Here is a 27,411-nt window from a genome sequence, read left to right as displayed (position 1 = left end):
ATAAGATAAGCTTATGCCGAGTTAAACTAAATAATGCATATTCACTGACTCCCTTGATCATTTCCAAGAGAGAATACAGAGGGACAATTGCTAAACATAAGTTACTTTTGTTTTTTAAATTTTTTACAGAGAGACAAAAGATATTTGGGTCTATCAACAAACATGTGTTGTGACAAATATAAAAATTGTACTATGAAAAACATATATCTCTAAGAATTATATATTTCATAATTATACATTTGTAAATTTGTTGACCTACTATAGGATGCTAATAGATAATAATTCACTACTGCCTGCTAATTTCACTATAAATATTATTAATAAAGTTAATAATAATTAAAACTACGAGAAACTTCTCTTATTAGAGCCAAAGGAAACCACTGTGAATACAACGTATGGGAAGAAAATAGGATGTATTTTTATATGAAGAATATGCAAGGAATATAGGATGTGTTTTTGTGAAGGACAAAGACAGTAAAATCTAAACTAAAATTGCTACTTTTTCCATATTAAGAAAGGAAATTACTAAGACAAGATCTAAATGGGTATAAAAAGTTGCAGAAAATCTGTGGAAAGAAATGTTATGAGGTCAAAGCTGGCCAAATTTAATACATTTATTTAAAAGGATATTTTTAATGATGCCAATAATGTGCCAATAAAAGCTAGAGTTTCATTTTCTCTCTGGTAAAGCCACAACATTTCTTAGATTATTGGTCCACACTTAATAAAAGATGATAAAAGGTTTTTTTTTGTATTTCATGTAATCTGCCTAGGAAAGAAAGATTCATTGTCTTATGAAAATATTTCCTGCCCTCCACATTGCCTTTATCGAGTCTTTGATTACTTAGAAAAACCTAGCCTTTTCTATTTTAAAAGAGCCAAGGTTTTTTTTTACAGCTATGTAACTTTCTGTATTTGCCTGTGAAATCTTTTTTAAATTTTTTTTTAACGTTTATTGATTTTTGAGACAGAGAGAGACACAGCATGAACGGGGGAGGGGCAGAGAGAGAGGGAGACACGGAATCGGAAGCAAGCTCCAGGCTCCCAGCTATCAGCCCAGAGCCTGACGCGGGGCTCGAACTCGCGAACCACGAGATCATGACCTGAGCCGAAGTCGGACGCCAACCCACTGAGCCACCCAGGCGCCCCAACCTGTGAAATCTTTTAACTGGCACTTTGGTTGAGTGCATAACCAAGTGTTGTTTCACAGTGAACTGTGATCCTATTTGGTCCAGAATTTTAAATCTTTTGACATTAAAAAAAAATTTTTTTTTAATGTTTATTTGTTTCAGAGACAGAGAGACAGAGCATGAGCTGGGCAGGGGCAGAAAGGGAGACAGAATCCGAAGCAGGCTCCAGGCTCTGAGCTGTCAGCACAGAGCCGGACGTGGGACTCAAACTCATGAGCCCTGAGATCATGACCTGAGCCGAAGTTGGTCACTCGACCGACTGAGCCACCCAGGCGCCCATAAATCTTTTGACATTTTAAACAAACTTTTCCAAATAAAATTCTGAACGAAGTATTTTTGACATTGAACTAACTGGAATTTTCTGGAGGGTTCCTGGAAGACCTCAAAAGAGTTGCTCTTTTGCTTTATAAAAAAGAAATGTTAATTTATTTAGGCTTATATGATATGTGAAATTGCATGGGAAACAATGTCAAGTGAAAAGGAAAGTTTAACCTTCTTAAATTATACTTACATGGGCATACATTGTTCAAGTAAGTGTTCTAGAAATCATATGAAGTTCTTAAAAATCTGGCATGTCCTAGTATAACCTTATCAATACATAATTCCATAGTATTATTTTACAATAGTCTATGTCACAAAAATGTTATTTGTTTCTCAGTTGCATCCTTTTCTCGGTGAACCCTCCCCAGCTATTTAACCAGGATGTTGTGAAGTCTTTGGTCACTTGGTTACTGGTTGACTCTTGATTCTTGTCTAAAAGCATTTGTAATTGACTATAGGCAGACGTGCTTCAACTTCAAAGACATTCATGGAAACGACCTTGACAAGTACTCTATAAAATGCAGGGTTCTGATAATTTTATGACAGTAACACTGAGCTAGATAGGAATTTCTAAAACTCTAATGGAGGGCTGGCTTGAATCATTAAGCTACTACACCATGATCAAGCAAAACAAAAATTGATCACATGAAATTTGGGTAAACTGACCAAGATGATTATAATTTTTATGACTTCATTTAAATTACTGCTGGTTCTTTAATGTTTTGTTCTCCAGATTGAATGGGTGCTTTTTCTCCTCTCTTTTAAGCTATCTATAACTTCCAGCAATTTGATAAAATATGCATTTGTAAGCGAAAGCTGAAACATTTATCTTGTTCTCCCTACTGGGTCTGTCCAGAATTTAAAAATTCTTATTAAATACTCTTGGTTTTCATATGTATGTATTTACATAATTTCAGTAAGTATCTGTTCTCCTGGTAACAGGACACAATTAGGCAAGTCCTGGGATGGCTTCCTAGCCTAAAGAGACTTTACAGGTTTAACCTGAGATTTATTCCCACACAATTTTTAACAATTAATGTTGACTTTATTGAGTCAGTAAAGCTTCTTGGTTATTACCAAAGTTTTGCCTGAAATGTCACACTTGAGAATATATCACAATTCTTAGTATATTTATATAAGTGATCAAGCCAAGTTTAATAAAAGTAGACTTATAAACAAATTAGTTTCATTAAAAATGATTAAAAGTGGGATGACTGAAGACAAAATTGTGTATCAGTGGAAAGCTATATAGTATACCTATCAAATTCTCACTATCTTAAGTGTCTTTTCAAGTTTTGTTATCTTAATACCTTCAGAGAAATCCCAACAGATAATATATGGACAAACTTCATGCCTGTTGCTGGATGGGCTCATCAAGAATGTTCAACAGAACACCAGATGACATCATCAAAGACCCTCACTATAAACCAGGAAAATCCCATCAGATGAAAACTGCCATCTTGCTTCTATCTATAGATGCTTAGAACTCAGATATAGAAATTTTCCCAACAGGACACTCTCCGAAGTGATAAATGGAGTTCAGAATTTACTCCATTAAAAATGTGTTTTTCTTTCGTTTTCATAGAAATGTCTCATTAAATTATCTGATTGCTCACATAATATAGAAGTCTTATTTAGATGAAAGCTTATCTGCAACACCGGCTGCTCAAATAAAGCATCCTTGTGTTCATCCTGTCCTAAGTAATCATGAGAATAAATGATTGCTAATATATCACGTTGCTTCTATGTAAATAACTAAAAACAAAACAAAACAAAAACAGATTGACTTGAAAAAGCAAAAGACAAAATCTCATTTTGATTTTAATCCATTTTAGTTATTGAACTGGTTAAATCTTAGCCCCTGGAAATCTCTACTCTGGGGAATTTTTTTTCAGTCTTCATTTTTCTCTTGATAACCATATTAATCTCTCTAGTGTACTGTATCTTTACAAGGGTTTTAAATGTCTTTCAGCAGCCACTCATACAACAAATGATACTCATCAGGATTAGACAACCTGAAAGAACTCAGAGGTCTGACTACCCATGTCCATGATGATGGTACATCTGTTGGTAACAGCAACTACATGACCCTCTGTCCCAAGAACTCAACCAGAAGAAACAAGGAGCATGAAACTCTTTGGCATCAGTGGGAACTGAGAGTAACTCTGTACTAGTTGGTCATACTCTTAGCCTCTTGAGGACATGACTAAAAGTGAGAGATGTTTTGAAATTAAATACAAAATGGAGGCTGGACTTGAGAATTCTCAGGGCATAAAAAACCCATGTAAGCCACATAAACAAACCATATCTATCCTACTTTGTGAACATAAAACTTCACTTCGGTGATTTCTTGTAAATGCCTCTGACAATCATAAAAAAAAACTGAAGTCGTCTTCATAAAAATGGTATGAGATAATCACTTTTAAACAATCCCCTGTTGTCTGGAAACTCCCATTGTAATAACCAATCATTGAAAAAGGGTAAACAATTTCCTCATTTGTACTTTTAAGCCATCCTATGAGTTCACTCCCGGGAGCTTGGTATCAGTCTGTGAACTTTAAAGCTGCCAGTGTGGGCAGCTATTCTTATATGCACAATAAACTCTTACCAAGTACTATCCATTGACTTACTTAGTTGTTAAACACTATTTACTTACTTATTTTGTTATTAAATTATTTCTCGAACATTATTGTTTGAATATTGCTATATCTGGATTTTTGACACCACCTGCTTGTGACAGGTAAAACACCAGACAAAATATGAAACATCAGACTTTAGTATTCAAATAATAAATTCCAAGCATGACGAGGAGAGCAAGTAAAGATGACACTAAGTGTGTTAGAAGGAAGTCAACACTTACTGTTTTGAGAGACATAAATGTGATCCATTGCCTAACACAGTCTCTGGCACATAGAAAGAGTTTAACAAATAGGTGTTTGTGGGGTCCATGAAATTTAATCGCTAACAAAAAATGACAAAGTTTTCTTAGGATCCATCAAAGTGGGGCCATTAGATATAAATAAGAGTCATCACAGTATTGAGAGCAAATGATGGTGTTAGTCACAGGATAAACAGGTGGTTCAGAGGTGAGAAGGAAAGTCCCAGGTGATAATGATGACGGTACAGGTCAAGAAGGCAGTGAGAGATCTGGAGAATTCATGAGTCAAAGACGGTATGTTTGAAAGCCAACAGATTAAAATCAGCCAAGAAAGGGGCGCCTGGGTGGCGCAGTCGGTTAAGCGTCCGACTTCAGCCAGGTCACGATCTCGCAGTCCGTGAGTTCGAGCCCCGCGTCAGGCTCTGGGCTGATGGCTCAGAGCCTGGAGCCTGTTTCCAATTCTGTGTCTCCCTCTCTCTGCCCCTCCCCCATTCATGCTCTGTCTCTCTCTGTCCCAAAAATAAATAAACGTTGAAAAAAAAAATTAAAAAAAAAAAACTGAGAACAAACTGAGGGTTGATGGGCGGTGGGAAGGAGGGGGGGGTGGGTGATGGGTATTGAGGAGGGCACCTTTGGGGATGAGCACTGGGTGTGGTATGGAAACCAATTTGACAATAAACTTCATATACTGAATAAATAAATAAATAAATAAATAAAGTATTGACCATATCAAGTGCTGGTGAGAAAGTGGAGAGGGGAGTCCTTTCATATATTTCTGGGGGTGGGGTGTGAGATATACCTGGTACAGCCACACCAGAGAGCCACGGGAAGATTCCACTTAGCACGCAAATACGCATATTCCACAATCCAGGGATTCCATTTACTGGTACACCTGACAGAAACTCTTCCATATGTTCTCAAGAATATGGAATGAGGCAGTCTACAGGCATGTAGCAAAACACAATCAGATACGTGGCTTGGACAAAGATCCACTTCCCAATGTAGTTTATAATAGTGGAAAATGGGCAACTATATCAATGCCCATCAATAACTAATATATACATAAAGCATGGTGTATAATTATATGACAGAATTCAATTTAGCAGTTAAAAGGAAAGAACACGATCTGCATATACCAACAAGATTGGATTTTTTGAAAACACTGTGACTTTAAAATGGGTAGAATGCTATGTAAAGTAGGACATCATTTATATAAATTTAAAATCACCAAAATCCTACTGTTTATAGTTGACGAGCGATAAACATGTACGTGAAAGCATAAGCAAGAGATAAGAACAGCACCAAACTCATGATAGTGGGTGCTTCAGGAGAGTCTAGGGAAAACAGGTGTTGGTTCGAGACCTTTAGCTCTGTGATATTTTATTTCTTAATTACTTAAAAAAAATTTTTTTTAATGTTTACTTACTTTTGAGAGAGAGAAAATGACAGAGAGTGAGCGGGGAGGGTATCAGAGAGAAGGAAACACAGAACCCGAAGTAGGCTCCAGGCTCCATGCTGTCAGCACAAAGCCCGATGCTGGGCTTGAACCCATGAACCTAGAGTTCATGACCTGAGCCAAAGTCAGACGCTTAACTGACTGAGCCACCCAGGTGCCCCATCTTTCTCTTTTTCTTAAGAAACAAAATAGCACAGGGGTACCTGGGTGGCTCAGTCAGTTAGGCGTCCGACTTTGACCCAGGTCATGATTGCATCATTCATGAGTTCGAGCCCTGCGTCGGGCCCTGTGCTGACAGCCTGGAGCCTGCTTCGGATTCTGCGTCTCCCTCTCTCTCTGCCCCTCCCCCACTTGTGCTCTGTCTCTCTCCCCCCCCCCAAAAATTTTTTAAGAGAAAAGATGAAAATGCCAAGATTTACGAAGCCTCAGTTGTGGGCATATGTGTTTATTATATTTGTATTCCCTTCCATGTACAAAAATTTTTGAAAGAGAAATCCATAGAAGGCAAATCATAATGAAATAAAAAAACTCAGAATCATTTTGGGATAAGAATTCATGAAGCTGTTCCATTGGTTTGGAGAACAGTTTATATCTAGAGCCAAAGTATGATCCTAACGAGACAGAAAGTATGGGATTTTTACAAGTGTGAATAAGGCAGGAAAAATATATATACAACATCTAGCTTAAATGAGGTATATTCAGAAATCCTCAAGAAGGGAATTCCTAGATTCCCTCTGGACACAGTGGAAAACCTACTGTAAGCCCCAGTTCGTCCCCTTAGTGCTCAGCGTTGCTTCCCTTTTCACGTTCTCAAGGAACGTTCTATTTCTTTCTCTTCTTTCCCTCCTCCATAGTTAATCTCTCACACTTACCTGGGGTCATCTCCATCAACCCATGAACATGGGCTTGTGTGTCTCCCTTTCAAAAATTCTCCCTTGACTTCAACTGGCCTTCTGGCAACTGCCCTCTTTCTATACTTCCTTTCATAGCCATTTGTAACCTTCTTTGAGCTCACTGTCTCCACCTCCTCACCTACTATTCATGCGTTCTTGAGTAGTCCCTATCCTGCCACTGGAATGCTCTCATTGCTGACCTCAGTGAACACTTCTCTGTCTCCATCATACCCAACCTCCCCTGGCTCCATTCTCCCTGAAAAGGTCTCGTTCAGTCTGGTATCTTAAATGTCTCCAACATGCTCGTGATGCCCAAAGTTTATTTGCAGTCCAAGGTTAATCCTCCACATTTGCTTATGTGGAACTGTGAACTTTGTCTTTCTACGTGGTTTGTGGTAGGTGTCAAACTCTATTCCCCACCCCCCAATGTCCCAGTTATCTCCAGTCCCATAAGCCCCAAAAGTGCTTAAGCATGTGTGATCCTTCCTTTTTGATAGACCCCATGCTCATGACCTCTTTAAATGCTGTCCTTTGTGTTTCTAGCATCTGTCTAGAATCCCTTCACTCCCTTCCATCCCTTCAACCCCCATCCTGATCCAAACTAGCTGTATCCCTGCTCAGATCATTACAAAGGTTCTCTGACTTGTGTACTGTCACCCCTGCCCTCTACGATCTATCTACCATCCACGTCACAGACACAAAGATCTTCCCAAGGTACAAATCATGTTACTCCAAACCCTAAATCTTCCAAACCTTCCCATTAACCTTAGAATAAATTCTGAATCCTTTAAATGGCCTCCATGGCCCTGTGTGATCTAGTTACTGATTTCCGTCCCAACTTCAACGTGCACCACCTCTTAACCTCCCTTGCCACATTTGTACCTCAATGTCCTTTCTATTCACTGGAGGTAACAATCTCTCTCGCCTCCTTTGTATCTGCCAATGCTTCTCTGCCCTCCTCGTAGGTCTTCCCATCACTGGCTTCGCGTTATCTTTCCTATCTCGGATCAAAGATCGCCTACACGGAGGCCATGTGTACCTATTGTGGACACTGTTTCCTCCCTGAGATTCCTCAAGATTGTGAGTTGTTTTGTATAACTGAATTGGATGATACCGTGTTCAAGTGAATAGAATAGAGAGAAGGCAGGGGAACATGACTTGTTGGAAGCAGTAGTTCTCAACCCTGAGTGCACACTGGATGCAAGAATCACCCAAACCAACTGAACAAGTATCTCTAAGAATCCAGCAAGGGAACCAGTCTTTTTATGACCCATTCCCCCTCCCTAGGCCAGTCGGACATGCCACCAGGGTTGAGGGTTAGTGACTTAGTGAAGATCACTAGTGTCCTAAATCTCTCCCCTTTGATCGACTGTATACTCTTCAGCCTCTGCAGAGTCACAGTCACCTTAGAAACAATTTTAAAGGCCACTTCCCAAGTCACAGCCTAGGCACTTGGACCGGAAGCCCTGAAGATGCTTCCTAGGCATTGGTAGTTCAAACCCACCCCCAGGTGATTCTGATGGGCACTCGTGGTTTTGTTTTGCGGCTGTTTGGAGATCATAAGTTTCTCCTCCTTCAGCATGCAGAACACAGAGGTGAGAAATACTCCACTCAACATCTGTTCTCATTCTCTAATGGAATCCTTGTTCTTCCCCAACATCAAGGCAGATCTAACATCAGAGACCATCCATTACTGGTTTGGAACATACAAAACCGTAGCCCTATTTGTACCCTCTCTACCATTTCCATTTGAAAGTTTCAGCAAGAGTTTCCTGGTACATATATGGTTGCCTTTGCTGCCTCAGCTAAAATGTACATCAAAGGGGACCATTCAGTAAAAGATTAACTCAGCAGGCCCAGGATGCTCAAACCCTGCACATATCAGAGAGAGGCCTGTCCTCAGGACTGGCCCTTGACTCACTCCTGGGAGATGAACTCTGAGCCTTGGAATATCTTCCTTGATGAGAGTGTTTTGTGTGCCTGAGGCCTTGGGCACCATATCTGTTTGACCAGAGAGCTTTTGCTAAAATGTGTCTTATGGCAAATGCTGGTTTTTCGGTGTCTGAGACCCCCAGCCATGCTATATCATTCTGACCGCTAGGGGGCAGGAGATAGCCTGAGTAGCTAAGGTCACACAGGTGCTATATGTTATGACTGACCCCCTAATGAAACACATGGACACCAAGGCTCAGGTAAGGTTGCCTACATGGCAATATTGCACACGTGTTGTCACACATCACTGGGAGAGGTGAGTTGCTCCCTGTACATCTCCACGGGGAGGAGCCCTCTAGAAGCTAGCGCCCGGTTTCTCCTGAACGTCACCTGTATGCTCTTTTCCTTTGCTGATTTTGAACTGCATCCTTTGTCTGTAACACACCATAAATGTGAGTTCTCTGAGTCCTTCCAGGGAATCATGAAGCCCGACACTGGTCCTGAGTCCTGATAACTCCTTGTTTCAACCATGTGGCCCTCTAAAAGTTTGTTCTTTAATTGGTTATTCATTACTTAGAAAATGCTTTACTCAGAGAAACAATGATACAGCGCGATTCATTTCTAGGTCGCTAACAAAAATACCCGTCCCTTTAAATCATCATGAAGTAGAAATGAATATAGAACAGGGTTATTTTCTTCAGTAACCTTCATTTGACTATTACCACTGCTTATTCCGCCTTGTGTTCTTATGCTCCTCACACTTAATTCCTTAAAAAATATTGGGGCAGCAGTGGGGGGCACCCGGTGGCTCAATTGGTTAGGCGTCCAACTCTTGATTTCAGCTTAGGTTGTGATCCCACGGTTCATGGGATCAAGCCTCATGCTGGGCTCCACAATAACACTACAGACCCTGCTTGGGATTCTCTCTCTCCCTCTCTCTCTCTGCCCCTTTCCCACTTGCACGCTCTTTCTGTCTCAAAAAGAAACAAACTTAAAAACATGCATATCTTGACTGCACCGAGGATTAACAAAACAACATTGGCAAGCCAGCCCGGGACCCTAAGATTCCTTTTTTAATCTGATTTAAACATGATTTCTTTGGGGAAATACATTGCGTAACAGACAGGACAAAAGGCAGACGACAGGTCAAGGAACTCTTACCTCCAAACACCTCCTCCCACTGTCAGGCAGTTACCAGTAGCCACTGTGCCTCCATCAAAAAAGTGCCAATTTGTTCTGGTTGCAGTTCTGTGATGCTGACCACTGAGACTTCGGGACACCGGGCCTTACCCTGCCCAATAGGAAAGATTATCAGTTAGCAAGAAACAGAACTGCTTTGCCATTTCTTTCTTCTTCATGCCTGTAAAACATATTCCTCTCTCCCCAGTTCTGGGTGAGTCTACATCGGTCATATTTCATATGCAGTTATTTTATGTGCAAGTCAGATACCTGAAACTCAGATTTACAATGAACTGCGTCTCAAACATAATATCAAACTATGTCATTGAGGGGCGCCTGGGTGGCTCAGTCAGTTAAGCGTCCGACTTCGGCTCAGGTCATGATCTCACGGGGTTCGTGGGTTTGAGCCCACGTCGGGCTCTGTGCTGACAGCTCAGAGCCTGGAGCCTGCTTGGGATTCCGTGTCTCCCTCTCTCTCCGCCCCTCTCCCACTCACGTTCTCTCTCTCTCTCTCAAAAATAAACATTAAAGCATAATTTTAAATATGCAATTGATATAAATTCCCTCTGAGGGCTTTTCTCATGATTAATTCATAATTCTGAAGAAAACTCAAAAGTTCATGCCCACCTCATGAGGCATATATGAAGCTCTTGAAGGCCATCAGACGCTAATTCCTGAAATTGCCCTTTAATTTCGCTGGAGCACCTCCACCCAGGACTCCCAGGAGTTCATAGACGAGTCACAGATATTTTTCACACTCATTACTCCAATGGCCACAGAGAATGGAGTGATGCACTTTGAAGATGAAGAAGGGACCTTCTTCAAGGAGGAAGCCAAAGGAACAGAAGCAGCCACTAGAAGCTGAAAAAGACAGGGAGACCTATTATCCCCTCACAGCCTCCAGAAGGAACCAGCCTTGCCGACACCTTTGATGTTAGCCGGTGAGACTGATTTCAGACTTCTGACTTCCAAAACCTTATGAAAATAAATGTACAGTGTTGTAAGTTACCAAGTTTACAGTAACTCCTTATAGCAACAACAGAAAACTAATACGCCGTGTTTACAGGCCCAAAGCTTCTTCTGTGCAGAAAGCATTAAATTCTGTTCAGACTGGGGCGGGGGAAGCTCTGAAAAAAACATAGATTAAATTCATTCATTCAAAAGCTCTTTTACGCCTAGCCTGGCTTTCAGAGGGCTTGTCTTAATTTAGAGGTAAAAAATCCCAGGAAGGAAAAAATAGCATTTGGTAAATTTTTAAAATTAGCACTTATCCTAAAGATATTTGCCATGGCTAGAGACAGTCTTTGTGGGGCAATTGGCCTTTAAATAGAGAAAATAATGATCCAAGTTTCAGATTCCTGCATTAGGGTTTATTACATGTAATGTCTGGGTTATATTAAACTCCTGGAAATCAGGGTTTATAATGGAATAGCTGACAGACCCTTAACTTTAATAGCCTTTCCAAGTACTGCTATAGTGAGCATTACTTTTTAATGTCATCAAATGATGGTTAAAACACTACAGAATTTTCTCAAGACAGATAAGCAGGTGTTCAAGAGAGCAGAACTGTTTCAACTTCATTGATTTATGGTCTATCTTATATTGAAGGCCAAAAGTTTTATTGAATTCCCACAATAGATACCCTGAACTTAATTTTCCAAAGTAGGGGGACTAGTTCAGCGTCCCCCATATGTATTAATTTCTTCATTTGAACACTCGCGCTTCTGTGTTTTTTGAAGTTACTACGTGTAATGAAATAGAAGCCACAGCCAAATGTAGAATCACTTACTCTTTTTATTGGTTGACTTTTCCAAGTGCATTGTGTATAATAAAACCCAATGCATAGCTACTAAATCATATAATCTAGGAACACAAGCCCCCCACTAATCATTTAATCTGCACAATATTTCTGTCACTCTTTATAATTGTGAATATGGCCTAGCTTCTTATTTAGCGTGAAAGAATGTCAAGGCATTTGTCAGAACCCTTCTCCCTCCAGCTGCCTGTTCAGCCCACCCCAAATCCAATATCTCCAATCTTTATGCTGCCTGACGGAAAGTAAAGTGGCTATCAGAAAAACCCCAATAAACTATCAAACATTTTATATGTGTTAGCATTTTCTGCTGGTTTACATAAAAATCAATACTTTTATAATGGTAGGACCCAACCCTAGTGATTTAGTGAAAGTGATATTTACTGTGGAATAAAACAGAAATACCATTAGCTCGCAAAGCCAAATTACATTAGAGAGAGCTAGAAGCAAAATAATTACTATTATTTAGACGTGTGGCTAGCAAAGCATCTGATATCCCAACTTATCTTTAGCACTGACTGTAGTAGCAATAAATTCCTTTTCTGGAAAAATGGTTGGAAGGCGAGGCAGGCAGTGTTTGAACAGATACATGGCTCACAGTGCATTCACTCCTCTGCTTCCTTCTTTATGTGTCCAGGCTCAGATAACATGAGTCAAACCGAGAAAATAAAGGTGTCAGAGCCACACCGAGAATAAAATGGGAATGCAGTCAATGATATTGTAATAGAGATGTTTCTGGACAGACGGTAGCGACACGAGTGGTAAACACAGCATAATGTATAAACTTCTCAAATCCCTGCGCTGTTTACCTGAAACCAATGCGACACTGTATGTCAACCATACTGAAAAAAAAAAGAGAATAAAATGGTAATATGTGATCAAAAGCTTAAAAACTTAGCCAGTAACATTTCAGGGAACCTAGGAGCACTCAGTTGAATCAACATATCTATGTGACATCTACCTGTGCGAACAAGGTTGAAACCATTCGAAAATTTTATCAAAGATGCGTCCCTTTAAAAATAAAGGTCAATATAAAGTTGTTTAAAACTGATGCATTCAATGCCAGAGTGTACTTTGACAAAATCATTTATAATATTTAGTCAAAATCAATGTGTTTCATTGAAATTTCTCATAGTTCATTCAATTTCAAATATCAAGGAATGTGACTGAAAGGGAAGCCTCAATTTTTGAATACATAAGAGAAGTTACACAAAACTACGTAACTTTCTTCTTGGTCATATCGTAAAACATATGGATGGTTAACTTATACACAGTATTATTTATTATTGTTTATAAGATTCTGTTTTGGGTTTGTTTAAAACATCACTCACCACAAGTAATATCAAACTGAACTGTCCTCACAGAAAGAGACGGTTGATGGGGCACCCGGGTGGCTCACTCAGTTAAGCGTCTGACTTCATTTCAGGTCATGATCTCCCAGTTCGTGAGTTCGAGCCCCTCGTCAGGCTCTATGCTGACAGCTCAGAGCCTGGTGCCTGCTCGGGATTCTGTGTCTCCCTCTCCCTCTGCCCCACCCCATTCTCTCTCTCTCTTTCTCAAAAATACAGATTAAAAAAGATTAAAAAAAAAAAAAAGAAATAGCGAGTTGTTTGACCAGATGCACTTAAGTTTATTCTCGCATCTGCTCTGTCCAGTGAAATGTATGTTTCCAGAGCAGTGAGAAGACCACAGCTATGGGGAGCTGGAATTCCACCCCTCTGCCTCCTCATCTGTTACCCGAATACTCTGCAAGAAGGCCGATATCGTTTTGCCGCATAAAAATATTCGTTTGTTAAATTTTCCACCATCACGCCCCTTTCTTCTACAGGGAATTTCTATCATCAACTGTCCTAAGATAATCCTACAGCTTCAAAATTGTGCTTGGATACTTACTAACAAGAGTTTTCTAACTCAGTAAACCTTCGACATGCTTTTCCTCTGAAGTGAAATATCAGACTGTGACCATCAGAAGTCTCTTATTCTTTTCACATTAATGTGGAATTTCTAGGGATGGAAGAAGGGCTACCTTGCCTTTTCATTTTGAAATATAGAGGAGAAAGTAATGAAAGGCCACATTTGCAATTTATCTAATTTGAAATGTCAGGTAATTATGTAATAATTCTAAAATTGAATGCTGAGGTTATAGGCTCATGCTTTGGGAGTTGATAATTATATGGTTGTCCCAGACAATCCACACTGATAAAAGGAAATTTTAATAGCAAGTATGCTACAAGGGTGACTTTCTTCTTTAGCAACCTTATCTAGTATTTTCAAGACAAATAGAAAGAAAAATAGAAAGCTGATAGATAGAAATCAAAATATAGGTATATGAATGTTATTATAAACTGTCACTTGAATCAATTGGCTGAGAAAGACAACCATATTCCTCTGATAGAAACAACTGTTGGGTTTTTTTTTTCTTTTTTAGGAAACTACCTTAATAACCTGATAACATCTGAACTGTGGGCCCACGATATAAGGACAAAGCTAAGGGGAAAAAAGATTTAAATTCCTCTGTGTAATGAAGTAAGAGAGAATGTGGAGTTATCCACCAAGGCTTTGAGAAAGGAGTTGGAACCATAAAAGAGGAAACAGGAAGAAGGGTCAAGAAGGAGGAACTAGGCAACATGGCAGAGAGCCAGGGTTCCAAGAGGGGCATTGCTGCGCAAGAATTGTACACAAATTTCCAAGAATGATGTTACAACTGAAAAATTCTTTCTACCTATGTGGTATGGCTTCTTTACTATTCCCTAATCCTTTAGCAAAAGACTGTTCTAGGCAGGGACACTGGCAAACTGAGCCGAGCCCCAAGGAGTAGCTACACGATGGATCCAGGAAAGAGTAGTGAAAGCAACGAGTAAAGCGAGCTAATAACTGATGGGAGAAAATCCCCACCTCCCACACGGACAACAGGAAGTTGCATCTTTCAGGGGTGCCAAGAGGGGAGGGAGAGGCTACCTCCTGCCATCTAGAACGAAGGTCTATTTAGTTAGCAGACAAGGAAGCCATGTTGGCAGAGAAGAGGGTTCCAACCAGAGCCTGAACTCTGTCTTTCCCTGGAGGTGAGAAATGTCTGGGAGTGTCGGGAAAACCAGGAATGCAGGCATGAAAGAAACCAGTCCCATTGAGGAACTATTTGAGGAACGAGTGTGCCTTTGACTTCTTGTCAGCATAGCAACATGCTCACATCCCTACCACTTCACACACACAAACACACTCCACTCTATCTAGGCTTTAATAACCATACCGATTTGCTCCTCATCAGAGTCCTATATTTTAGAAAAGTTGCCTACAAAAATCTCTCCGCCTCCCCACCTTACATCTTCTTTTTAATCCCTAGCAACCAGCTTCCGTTATCATTGCTTCTGCAAAATTGATTTCAAGAAGTTCACAAAATGACCACCTTTGAAACTCCATACAGTGAATATCATTGAATCATTGTCTGTTTTCACATAAAGACAGAGACCTAAACAATTAATTTTGAAAAATAAAAAAGTTACTGATCAGGGGTTTCAATTTAACAAGTAAAGGCAATTTCTTATTTACATAATGGGTTTCTTTTTGTAAAAAACTGACACTAACGGGGCCCCTGGGGGGCTCAGTCGGTTAAGCTTCGACTCTTGGTTTGGCTCAGGTCACGACCTCACGCTTTGTGATTTCAAGCCTTGAGTCAGGCTCCATGCTGACAGTGTGGAGTCTACTTGGGATTCTCTCTCCCCCTCTCTCTGCCCCTTCCCTACTCGCACATGCATGCCCTCTCTCTCTCAAAATAAATAAAGAAATATTTTTAAAAATGAATCGCCAAAGAGATATTTGGACTAAAATATAACTTTGGAAATCATGAGAGTATAGAAAATCAGTGGAAACATGTATATGATGATTGAGTCTCTCCTTTCCTGTATTTACCTTCGTCATGTGAAACTATAAGAACGTAACATGGTTGACTAGGACTGAAGACTCTCCAAGTCTTGATGAGGAGAGAATAAAAGGGACCCAGTTGGAGCTTCAGAAGTCATGTGAAGACTACATTGCAGATGCATCATCCACATGCATCTATAAACATTGAGAGAGAGGGGCCAGAACTAACTAATAGAACAAGTGACCTCAGAAGAACCAAAGATGATTCATAACAAAAAGGAGAAGTGTTTAAAACATCTTAGTGCTGTCATCAGATCTTTGAGAGTACATTACATCCATTACAAATAAAATACAATAAAAGCCGAAGCTGTTGTGACAGGAACAATCAGTAGACAAGAAAATATTCCTCAAAATGAACACTATTGGTATCAAAATTAAAAATCCAATAGGAGTTCTGGAAGAAAAACCTGAGCAAATTTCCCAGGATGTAGAGTGAAAAGGTGGAAATGGGATGGATGAGAAAAAGCAGTTGAAGACATGAACTATCGATGCAGGAGACCCAACACCCAAATAGTTTACTCAAAATGTGTTGAGATGCTCCCAGTGGCTTCTTGATTTCTTTGGAGATAAATAATGTGATCGTCCTCATGCACCCCCACCTAATCAGCTGCAGAAACCTGTATTTGAGTTCAAATCAATAAGTTCAATCCAATGCACTGGCTTAAAGTTCTTTGGGTAAAGCCCCATCCTTTTGATTTCCTCTCCTTCCCTCTGGTCCCCCAAGATGGCAGCTGGGGGAGAGAAGGTGTGACACATCTGTGGCTTCAAGGCGGCATGAGACAGGACAAGACAGCTCTTCATATCCATGGGTGTAGCATCCCCCAGACTCTTGTTCCTCTCTACTGCAGATCCCCGGGATTGGGGGATCCCAGGACTGCCGGTTGTTTTAGTTGACCTTATTGTGTCTCTGAGTATTCTAGAACATGCCACCGTTGTCTATTCCTGGTCTCTTTTTGGCTAAGTAAGGGCCAGGCTTGCTGGTGCTCCCCGGGTGGGGTGGCCTCACTCCAGTTCTAAAAGGCAGGTGGAATTCTCTGAGTCTCCTCTTTGTATTATTCCCGGTCCTCATAGCTTGGCTTACGCTCCTGGGGCTCCTCACCTCTTGCCACAACAGGCTGGGCTTGCAACTCAGCCAACTTCCATAGGTCTTCTGGGAACTCAGTATTGTTCAGAAAATAAACCCTGGCGACCTCATCCAAACAATGTTGGGCCACTGAGCTTACCTTACTGCTGCCAACCCCCAAAGTGTTGCCTTCCCCCACGAAGTTTATTGAACACCCTGTTCTACTGGCCCAATCAAGGAATAAGCATTCACCTCAACTATTTAACACAATCTCCCCAGTGTAGCGAAACCCCCAGAGTCTCCCACCATTGTCTCCTGTATTCAACAGTCAACCTCTAGGAACCAGAGGTACAGGTTTGGGGCATCCACTCTTTCTAGTTGAACTCTTCTTTGTCCTGTTTTAGGCATATAATTCTCTACGGTCTCATCCACCCCACCTGCCTTTTGATGCATTAGAGAGATAGGTAAAGCAATTTACAAAGTCTCTATCTCTCTCAGAGACCTCCAGATTTCAAGCCTGTCATTCTGCTTTGACTTCAAGTATCCCTTGTAAGTATCAGAAGCTGAATATCGTCTCATTTTTGTCTCTTTCCATTTCTACTGTAAAAATTCTAATCCTACTCCCCTAGGCAAATTGATACTTCAATTTAACCAGAGAAAGGGCCAAATGGGAGAGAATATTAATATATTTAAAAATATAAACCCCTCTTAAATTAACATACTCTCTTGAGAACCTAAAAGATTTTCTTGAACTTTAATGGTTACCTCTGGAAGTACAGCTGGGGGAGTGAGAACCGACTGGGAAATATACAGTTGTAATTTTTCTTATGCCTCACCATATGCATCACTTTAATAATGTATTTTATTTTATTTTGAGAGAAAATGAGAGTGTGAGCACAAGTGGGGGAGAGGGAGGGGCAGAGGAAGAGAGAGAGAGAAACTTAAGTGGGCTCCTCACTAAGCACGGAGCCTGATGTAGGGCTCGTTCACACGACCCTGAGATCATGACCTGAGCTGAAATCAAGAGTCAGGTGCTTAACTGACTAAGCCACCCAGTTGCCCCAATTACTTTAGTATTTTAATTAAGACGATTATACCATGGGGAACTGGGAAAATATCCGTCCTATACTTTGAGCAAAGAAGATCCCTTTGTCCGACAAGAGTCACTTCTTCCATACCAGAAAGATGGTGTTGGTAGAAACTGGCAAACAACCTCGGTGTTCAGTAGAAATAGTGATTTCTCGGGAGATATTGATCACAGGGGAGGTCACGTGAGCATGGTGAGTAGACCCAAGGCAAAGACCCACAGAGCCTCTTCTTTTTTTAATTTTTTTTTTTCAACGTTTATTTATTTTTGGGACAGAGAGAGACAGAGCATGAACGGGGGAGGGGCAGAGAGAGAGGGAGACACAGAATCGGAAACAGGCTCCAGGCTCCGAGCCATCAGCCCAGAGCCTGACGCGGGGCTCGAACTCACGGACCGCGAGATCGTGACCTGGCTGAAGTCGGACGCTTAACCGACTGCGCCACCCAGGCGCCCCTCACAGAGCCTCTTCTTGAGTACAGCTGGCATAATATCCTGGCCTCATAAATAGGGGGGACACATCTCCTGACATTCAAGCTGGTAAGGGCTGCTGCTTCTATAGTTTGAGTTACATTCCACGCTTCCCTCTAGACTGATCTCCAAGCCCCCTGGTTATTATCCCCTCTACCCTTATTATCATTCACACTTTTATCATCTCTCATCTTACTCAACAGGCTGTTTGCCATTTCATGCCTTGTCTGCAGCTCTATACCTGCCACCCTCATTGGCAGTGAAAGAATAAATGAACAAATGGCTACTGATTTGGATTCACTAAAATCTATTTGGGATTCTCCAGCCTCATGATCCTCCTCATTACTCAATCAAGAAAAATAATTTTCATTATAAAGCATTTCTTCAGTACCTGAAACTTTGTTTCCCTACTACAAAGGCAAAATTTTACTTAATTGGTCATATGCATATTTTAAATCATGTTAGGGGCGCCTGGGTGGCTCAGTCAGTTGAGCATCCAACTTCGGCTCAGGTCATGATCTCACGGTTCGGGGGTTTGAGCCCCACGTCGGGCTGTGTGCTGACGGCTAAGAGCCTGGAGCTTGCTTCAGATTCTGTGTCCCCCTCTCTCTCTCTTCCCCTCCCCTACTCACACTCTGTCTCTCTCTCAATAATAAATGAGCATTGAAAATTTAAAAAAATCATGTTAGCATATTTTCAAGCCTTACACATGCCATTCATTAAATTATTTTTTTTTATTTTTCATTTTATTTTTATGTTTATTTACTTTTTGAGAGAGAGAGGTAGAGGCATGAGCAGGGGAGGGGCATAGAGAGGGAGACACAGAATCCGAAGCAGTCTCTGGCCCTGAGCCGTCAGCACAGAGCCCAACACGGGGCTTGAACTCACAGACCGCGAGATCATGAACTGAGCTGAAGTCGGATGCTCAACCGACTGAGCCACCCAGGCGCCCCTAAATTAGTTACCTCAGTACATAGATATTTCTGCAGTTTTCTAGATCATTAACTCCCCCAAATAATTCATTTGACCAATTCATATATAATTTGACTAAAGAGAAAAAAATACATCCCAACCAATTGTTTAAGTGGTAAGATAAATAAAACAGCTGCTTCTGAAGAATTATAGTATATACCTCACAGATATATAGTATCTACCTTATCTTGTTTGGAAATAAAATTATTTCTCTAAGTCCTTGCTAAATAGTAATGTTTTATAGCAAAAGAGTGGAATGACTTTATAAGAGGACAGGAGATAACTCAGCAGACATTTGAATAAAAATATACTTTGAAGGTGGCTTAGAAATTATTGTTCCAGGGGCACCTGGGTGACTCAGCCGGTTAAGCATCTGACTCCTGGTTTTAGCTCAGGTCATGATCTCACGGTTCGTGAGTTCGAGCCACACGCCGGGCTCTGTGCTGACAGTGCGGAGCCTGCTTGGGATTCTCTCTCTCTCTCCCTCCCTCTCTCTCTGCTCCTTCCCACTTCCTCTGTCTCTCTCAAAATCAATAAATAAGTATGAAAAAAAAACCCAGAAATTGTTATTCCATTAAATTCTGCCCACCCCTGCAGGTACACAACATCACATGGCCAATCTCTTGCTCTCCTCCCCCTGCTCTCTCTCTCACTCTCTCTTTCTGAGGTCCCTAATTCCACATTTGGAATTCCCCTGTGAATTTAAGAAAGAATTCTCAAAAGGGCTGGATTTGGGGAATTGGTATTATCAGTAATATTCATAGAACGAAATACGTAGAGGTGTTTTCAGAGCTACATCCAGCTACAAAATTAGTCACTAGACTTGCTGGCAAATTATCAAATCATGAGTCCTGATTACAGGACAGAAATATAACCTTATTGACTCATTACTCACAGAGAAAAGGAATCAAAGGCTTTAAGCTTCCCTGATGAAAAGGTTTTTTTCCATACTCTATTCAGTTTCAAAACAATATTTGGCCAGGTGATTTTTTTTTTATCTGTTAGTATGATCTTATTTTTACAGGCCACCCTGACCAATTCTTTTTTGCCAGCACAGGGATTAACGAGTACTTGTGATAGTTAACGGCTCTCCCAAACAATCAGCAAAGCGGACAACAACTGTAGCGTAATTTACATGCCTTGAAATCTCTGACCTACAAAACCATGAGTTCATCCAACTCTGACATCATGAAATAATACTATTCTTTTTATCAGTGAAATCATTTGGTCCCTTCTAAACCCTACCCTCCCACGTTTGCCATCAAGTATTCTATGAAACGTGTGAATTATTACAAAGAGATTTTCTTTAAAAAATAATTAGAAGAGTAACATGCAAGCTCTTTTGCTCTGCCATGCAAATGAACCTAGCAATTATTGAATTAAGCATGGCATTCTTTTCACCTTCCCTGAATAGTCTAGATGAGGCCGTCTCTTCTTCAGAGAGGAAAATCCAGTTCAGAACAATGACATCCGCTGATCAATATGTGGGTGAAGAAAACAAAAAAACAAAAACTCTGAGACTTAAAATACATGAACTGAATCATCTGATGCCTGAAATGGAATCATCTAAACAGAGAAATAGCAATTCTTATGAAAATCTAGTAGGTTTGAAATTGGAGCTGAATCAGGTACCTTGCTGTAACTTACTGAGCATTTGTCTTGAAAACTAATTAGAAGATCTGGAGATAGTACTTGGTATTCGTAACATGTCCCAGAAGCCTTTGTGTTAGTTCTTTCGATTCCAACCTCCCATTTGGAAGCAATCCAGAATCTAACAATCAGACAAGCTTGACTCACCAAGATTCACTTTCTCCATGTATATCACTCAGTGAGAACGTGAGAGCAATAACGCGGTGAATGGGGTGAGAGACAGAAAGTAAGAGAAGGCATTCTATGACAATGACAGTAAAACAGCTCTCCCTCAAGAGTGCATTCAGCTCTTTATAAAACAAATGTGTTGTTCCTCTGCTTTTGTGCACAGATATGTCTTTAAACAGGCAAGAGAAACCACACCGAGTAACTGGAAATCAATCATGTCAACATTACGCTCTGCTTATTTCTAAACTACCGGCTGGAATTCGGCTAACCTAAACTCGATGGCATGTTCGCATAACAGCTGGCAACACGAATTTAAAAAAAAAGGGGGGGGGGGAATCTGAGAGTAATGAAAATGAAAATACAGCCGATGACATTGCTCTAAGTTTTGACAGACGTTTTGGGTCAGCATAACATGTGAGCTCAGAAATGAAGTTCCAGCCATGTACCTTTCAGAAAAAGACTTCCTGTATAAATAAAGTTGTTATAGAAAATGACTAGCCCCATCATACCCTAAGCATCTTGGCCAATAAGAAACTGAACATTAATGGAAACTGACTGTTCCTTACACGTCGCCATGAGCTAATAGACAAAACATCCAAGGCATCTGGAGTTCCTTGCTCTGCGACGGGCTGTCATACAGTTTATCATCTCGGGACCCATCTGACATGGCTGGTGCTCTTAAAAGCCCCAGTAATTCTGCTGCTGAACTAAAATTCCATTTGGAGCAACAGAAGCAGCATCTGCTGACCACCAGGACAGGTGGAAAGAGACTGGGCTTGAACAAAACTACTTATCACGCCCCAATAATATACACAGAAGAGGAGAACAGGACGGGCCCATCCATTATTTTTAAATCGTGTCTGGCCAGCATGTCAGTATTGATTGAAGAATCCAGCAGCAGAGAAAAGAGAGTCAGGTCCGCGTTCAGAGATGAAGGGGCAGTTATCCACCCTATTTCTTGTCAACTGGCTGGACCAGTCTCTAGTTTTTAGGACAAATAGCAATAGAAATCGTGAGCATCTTATATGGTACCTCCAAAGAAAATGTCACCGCCACCCCCCCCAACAAACACTGAACAACAAAAAACAAAAAAAAACCAAAAAACAAAACCCAAGCAACCCAAGAAAAACGAACAGTCTTCCCACCCTTCACGTAGAAAGGCCATCTGACGTGCAAATGTTTTCTCCTAAGTGATGGAATGTGCAGTCGTGCACCAGCAACCGGGTGCTGAATATCAACGTGCCTGTTCTGGAAGAAACCGCGCTGGGGTTGGACAGAGCACACTGTTAGAAAGAGAGGCGCTTCAGTCCATGAGGGGAGGCCGTGCACTCCATTTCAGAAGACGGGGGTTTATCTTCCAGCGTAGGCCTTTGATGTGATTCATATGCTAACAATATCAGCTTTTCCTCACAGTCCTCAATACACAGGGAATAAAAGACATCATTTGCTGACCTGAGGCTCCACGCTTTCCGTCCAGCATGCGGATCAACAATCTGCATTCAGCTTCCACAGCTAAGCCACCGCATAACCTTTAAATTGTTCTTTTAGCACTTGAAGATTCCGGTCACAATAATTTGCCGTTTTATAGAATAAAATGATGAAACCAAGTATTCTAACTGTATTTTCCCTCCACTCCTAAAATGTCGCTTCAGGGCCCCGAGGGCTCCTTTCATCTCATCTGAGCGCTGGCATGTGATGTGATTGTTAACATAGCTGGCCACCAGATGAAGTGAATTATCTAAACTGCCAAAGTTCCCACTTTCTTTCCAATTTAAACATCAGTTTAACACAGAAACTGAAGGGTATTATGAAAGCTTTAATATGAGCCATTTCAGACATGAGAAAAGAAATTACTGGAAGGGTTTTGCAAATAGCTACACAAATATGCAATTTTTGAACCTAAAGATGAGTCAGGAAAACGAATGGAACAACAGCGTGTCCATGGTACATGCTCTAGCCAACAGTGATGGCGAAGAGCCTCTTTGTCTCACATAAACATGCTTTTCAGAACAGGGAAGGATTTGACCAAAGAAAATAACCTGGGTGAACCTGTTAGGTCATTAACTAAATACGGTGACCAACAGCAAAGTAAAGCCTTCTGATTTAAAACATTTCGAAGGGCATTGTCAACGTGGACCGTCTGGAATGTTTTTAATAGTCTCCGCCGGGTTATTAGGGGCCTTTTCAATAGATGACTCACTTTTCTCATGGAAATGGTTTTCTCCATCCGGATCACTAGCTGTTAACAGAATGCGCAAGCATATGTCCTGCATATCTCTTTGAAAATGAGACCACTTCATAGCTAATTCATGACAAGAGAAACTGATGCTTTCTCACACAAAACAGAGCACTCCCTAGTATATTCCACATAAATTAAAGCATACAAATTTAAACCAAAAGGATATGAAGTATTAGCAATCTTTTTAAGCCTTCACAATATAAATGACATTAACATGCAAAATACCTAAAGAGATGTATTCCAACTCTACAAATTTGCCCTTATCAAAATATGAGAGTGGAAGACTTGAAATAATATTTGGGAAGTCATAATTAACTAAGATTTGATAACACGGAAGTTGAATACATACGATTTTGCTAGCCAAACACATTCCTGAAAGTTAACAACATTATCACAGGTTTTCCTCTAGAAAATAGTATTACTTAGAGTTGATTCATGATCTAGACAGACAGATGGATGATAGATAGATAGATAGATAGATAGATATAGATGATAGATAGATAGATAGATATAGATGATAGATAGATAGATAGATAGATAGATATAGATGATAGATAGATAGAGTTAGCCCTTTTGTCTATACAGAACGGCTCCAATCACCATTTCCACCTTAAAAGTATAATTTGGGAAAGTGCAAGACTATTAAAAATATATGCATTGATTGAACAAAACATTAATTACACTCTAGATAAAAGTAAACAGGATATTAACATATAAGGATTGCATGGCTCTTCCCATATGGATTGCACAGGGAATATTATTGACAAATCCAGAACAACCGTATGCAATGCTCAATACCCCTTCCAAATATAAAATATGAATACAGTATTTAATACATTTAAAACAAGCTGCACACCAAATGATCAAGCAATTTACCGAAGATTAGCATTTAAGAAACAACACTACAAATACCATACGCACCTGTTAATGATTTATTGTTTACATTGGCGACATTCATGAGATTGATCTTATGTTAAAAACAAGTTTTAAGAAAATTTTCTCGCCCAGCTCTCTTTGTGGTAAATTAAAGGAAAATTATAGTGGCGTCTGGGTGGCTCAGTCAGTTAAGTATCTGACTTCGGCTCAGGTCATGATCTCATGGATCGTGGGTTCAAGCCCCACATCGGGCTCTGAGCTGTCAGCACAGATTCTGCTGACCTGTTTCGGATTCTGCGTCTCCCTCTCTCTCTCTGCCCCTCCCCTGCTCATGCTCTTTCTCTCTGTCTCTCAAAAATGAATAAAAGCTTTAAAAAATGTTTTTTAAATAAAGGAAACTTATAGAACCAACCTGGCCAAAAGGACCTTTGAGATCATGTAATTTCATTTTAAATGGAAAAACTGAGGCCCTGAAATGTCAAGTTGCTCGCCCAAGATTACAAAGTCCAGAAATGGCAGAGTCCCAGGTCTCCTGGTTCCCAGGCCAGGCCCAAAATGAAAGCTACCCTAATTTGCTCATATTTACCAAAAACACATATATATTTTTAAATCTTCTTAGGCTCCTCTGTTGTCCAACACATTATCTGCAAAAACATCCAACTCTGGGTCTGACAGTGTAACAAACCGATCCTTCCCCAGGGTGATTTCACTGACAATGACTCACACTTCCCTTGGACTCACTGGGGAACACAAGGAGGTTGACCTCAATAGAAAAACAGACATGGCTCCATGAAAGTCATAACAGAGACTAAAAGTGTTTAATCCTAAAATGGGTTCCATGGAGAATGCCTTAAAAAAGGATGTTCTGTTCTTCCTCCAGAGCATTTTGAGAAACGTTCCAAACATATGCCAAAGCCTCCTCCCCTCTGCCGCCAGCCATAACTGGAGAGTGAAGAGGAACAAGCCTAAAAATTAAAGCAGAATGTGTTGCTCTCAAGTACACACTTCAACATTACGTAGCTCTCCAACCCTCCCCCCTTATAGCCCATCTGCCCCCAAGAAGAGCCTCCCCCCGGACCTACCACTCCTGAAAAGTGTTAAACCAAATCACTCAAGTGAAACTCCAGACATATACCCAGAAATAAAATATCAACTTTAAATAAATCTGGGCACTCAACATGCACTTTTTTCCCCCAACAGAACCTTAGGAACTTTCTCAACACTGAAATGTCAAATATCCCAACAGATTCTTAGTAGATTAAACCAGGACAATAACTGTTTCCTCTTGAACGTCGTTTTCATTTCAAGGCAAACACAGCTCCAGCGTAGGACATTGCCTCAAAGACGGGATGATGATAGGAATTCAGGCTGTTCAAAATGAACACACTTGAACATTCACACCAGGAAGCCTCCAGTTGGGGATGTGGGAGGGAGAAAGTTAATTTTTACAGTATTACCAAAACAGACCATTTTTATGTTTATTACACAAGGACTGGGTCTCCTATGGATTATGGAAATTGGGGATCCCTTATAAGGCTTAAGAGAACTTGTCATTAAGTTATAAAATCATTCCCCAGCCATCTCATAATTCGATATCCAATATTGTTCATAAGGTTCCGAGTGCCATCATTAACCAGATATATAAAAGGACTCTGCTCCCAGATTAATCACACTAACCCCTTCCCTGGCTCATTAAACCCTACTTTTCCTTCGAGCCAGTCATAGAGAAATTATCCTGTGTTATTTTAACTTTCAGTAAGACATTTTGAATACATTCAATATAGTACAAAGAAATATCTATAGGAGCCAAGCTACATATTATTCGTGTTGTTGTTCATTGTCACTTCGTAAAAAAGAAAGAAAGAAAGAAAGAAAGATCAATAAACCTGAGAGTGTAGGGATTATATGAGTAACGTATGTACCCACCTTGTCCACTAACATGTTGTAATAGCTACACAAACCAAATTTAATATTAATCATCATTAATGGGACACTGACCAGCTTACATACTGGTGGCACTGCCATCTAGGCAATGAGATTTCCCAGACCAGCAATAGCTGTTGAATCTCTCTTTGACATGGCATATGGTTACTACACTCTGGATTTCTTTTTTTTTTTTAACAGATTATTATTTTTTTAAGTTTATTTATTTATTGTGCGAGAGACAGAGACAGCATGAGTGGAGGAAGGGCATAGAGAGAGGGGGGAGAGAGAGAATCCCAAGCAGCCACCATGCTGCCAGCATGGAGCCCGACATGGGGCTCGAACCCATGAAACTGTGAGATCACCACCTCAGCCGGAAAACAGGTGTCGGACGGTTAATCAAATGAGCCACCCAGGTACCCCTACACTCTGGATTTCCTAAAGTCAAAGTCCACAGGGCAACAGTGAAATTATAGGTCTGGATTTAGCCACATAGAATGGCTAAATACTCCTTGGATTCAGACACCTGGGAATGGAAAGGAACCAGGCTCTCGTGAGAGCTCGGTTACAAGTATCTTCTCGGTGCATTCTCCAGATCAGTTGTGATACACCTTCGGATTGACCATACTGGATTTCCTCAAAGAAATATTGACCAATAAGCATTGCCTCGTCATGGAGAAGTGGCAGTTTAGGAAACTTCTCTGAAATAGGATCTAAGAAGAGAGCTATTATGGATAAACATGGATTCCTACTGCCAACTGTGCTTGGGTTTGACAGATGCAACATTGCATCAAGACAATTTGTTCTGAATATTGTTATAATAATTCACTTCGGGCTGTCATGGGAGATAGAGAAGAGACGTCTCTAAATTCACCAAATTTCTTGGCAAAAGAGAAAAAGGAAACTAGTTAACCTGAATGGTCTGTATATAATTATCTACCTCCTTGCTGCTTGAAGTGTGTGTCCAGGGATCAGCACTGTTACCATCACCTGAGAACATGTTAAAAATGCAGAAGCTCGGGTACCACCAGAGTTCTCAAAGCAGAATCCATTTTTTAACAAGATCCCCGGGTGATTTATGTGGACGCTGAATTGTGAAAAGAACTGACGTAGTGGTATTCATGAAGGTAGACCAAAGAGAAGAATTAAACCCAATGTATTATCTTTATATCTTTCCTGTGTTTCATGGAAAATGTCAGCTTGATATATATCGTCTAAAGTCCCAGGGCCGAACGAAGGATCTCCTTGACACCACTCGAGAAACCTGTTCTCTCAGACCCTCAAATCATCAAATATTTTGAAACAGATAATAGAAGGCAGAGAGTCAACAGATCCAATCACTAGCTCTCTCTTGCCTGCATTTCTGTGTCCTTGGGTCAATCCAT

This window comes from Prionailurus bengalensis, chromosome A1 (genome assembly GCF_016509475.1).
Source record: "Prionailurus bengalensis isolate Pbe53 chromosome A1, Fcat_Pben_1.1_paternal_pri, whole genome shotgun sequence".
NCBI classification, from domain to species: domain Eukaryota; kingdom Metazoa; phylum Chordata; class Mammalia; order Carnivora; family Felidae; genus Prionailurus; species Prionailurus bengalensis.
Note: the sequence above shows the minus strand (reverse complement) of the source record.